The following is a 1,935-nucleotide window of genomic DNA, read 5'->3' on the forward strand; positions in this document are numbered from 1 at the left end:
TTAGGGTTTAGGGTTTAGGGTTTAGGGTTTAGGGTTTAGGGGTTAGGGGTTAGGGGTTAGGGGTTAGGGTTTAGGGGTTAGGGGTTAGGGTTTAGGGGTTAGGGGTTAGGGGTTAGAGTTTAGGGTTTAGGGCTTAGGGTTTAGGGTTTAGGGGTTAGGGTTTAGGGTTTAGGGGTTAGGGTTTAGCGGTTAGGGTTTAGGGTTTACGCTTCAGCCATTGGTGTTTAAGGCTCGGGAATTAGGGTTTAGGGTTTAGGGTTTAGGGTTTAGGGTTTATTGTTTTTGCTGTTTTCTATCTGCTCTGAGTTGTATCTGTCTATTTACTTATTGTGTTTCTCTCCCCTTGTCTTTGTTTTTATTTTATTTATTTATTTCTCTGTCTTTGTCTTTATTTAATTTATTTGTGTTTGTCTTTGTCTTCATTTTATATTATTTATATGCCTTTGTCTTTATTTTATTTATTTGTCTTTATCTTTATTTTATTTATTTTTCTCTGTCTTTGTTTTTATTTGTCTTTGTCTTTGTCTTTGTCTTTATTTTATTTATTTGTGTTTGTCTTTGTCCTTATTGTATTTACTTGTCTTTGTCTTCATTTTATTTTTTCTTCATTTTATTTATTTTTTTCTGTTTTTGTTTTTATTTGTCTTTGTCTTTGTCTTTATTTTATTTATTTGTCTTTATTTGTCTTTGTCTTTGTCTTTATTTTATTTATTTTTGTTTGTCTCTGTCTTTATTTTATTTATTTGTCTTTGTCTTTATTTTATTAAATTTATTTATCTTTGTCTTTGTCTTCATTTTATTTTATTTTATTTATTTGTCTTTGTCTTTATTCTTTTTATTTTTATTTTTATTTTTATTTTATTTTTTTTTTTAGGGTTTCCTTGGGGGAGCCAAATATATATCTTGGTGAGCCCCCACGCCCCCTTGCTGCGCGGCTAGCTGCTGCTGCTGCTGCTGCTGCTCCTGCTGCAGCAGCAGCAGCAGCAACTCCTGCAGCAGGAGCAAGTCAAGAGGAGAAAGGGCCTCAGCCTGCAGCAGCAGCAGCAGCTGCTGCAGCAGAAGCGAAGCATCAAGCAGCACAAACAGCAGCTGCAGCAGCAGCAGCAGCAGAAGCAGCAGCAGCAGCAGCAGCAGAAAGAGCAGCAACAGCAACAGGGTTGCTGCCAGGCCCCCCAGGGGTTGAGCTGCAGGAGCGAATTCCTTTGTTAGGTTAGCCGCTACGTAAACCCTAAACCCTAAACCCTAAACCCTAAACCCTAAACCCTAAACCACTACCGTCTAGGGTTTAGGTGGTAAGCAGATGCTGCGCGGAGTTTAGGGGTTTATGTGGGGTTTTAGGGTTTAGGGTTTAGGGTTTAGGGTTTGCGTTGGGTGTCTAGGGTTTAGGGGTTAGGGCTTAGGGTTTAGGATTTGTTACGTTTTAGGGTTTAGGGTTTTCTGTGGTGTTTAGGGTTTAGGGTTTAGGGTTTAGGGTTTAGTGTGTGCTCTGGTTATTTATCCTTTCGACTCTGCTGCAGCATCTAGGGTTTAGGGTTTAGCAGGCTTAGGGTTTAGGGTTTAGGGTTTAGGGTTTAGGGTTTAGGGTTTGTGGTTTAGGTAATATAAAGTGGATGCGGGGGGTTCACTGGCCCTCTCTTTGTTTATCTTTTTTTTTAAATAAATTTAATTTTTTTTATATAAAAACCACCACAAACTGCAACGATGAAAAAACTATATTTGCTGCTGTCTTGCTGCAGCAGCAGCAGCAGCAGCAGCAGCAACAGCAGCAACAGCAGCAGCAGCAGCAGCAAGCAGTGCAACTACTGCCGCAGCAGCAACAGCAGCAGCAAAACCTACAAACCCTAAAACAACAGCAACAGCAACAACAACAGCAGCAGCAGCAGCAACAGCAGCAACAGCAGCAGCAGCAGCAGCAGCAGCAGCAGCAGCAGCAGC

Source organism: Eimeria mitis, genomic scaffold (genome assembly GCF_000499745.2).
Source record: "Eimeria mitis Houghton genomic scaffold, Emh_scaff2134, whole genome shotgun sequence".
NCBI lineage: Eukaryota > Apicomplexa > Conoidasida > Eucoccidiorida > Eimeriidae > Eimeria > Eimeria mitis.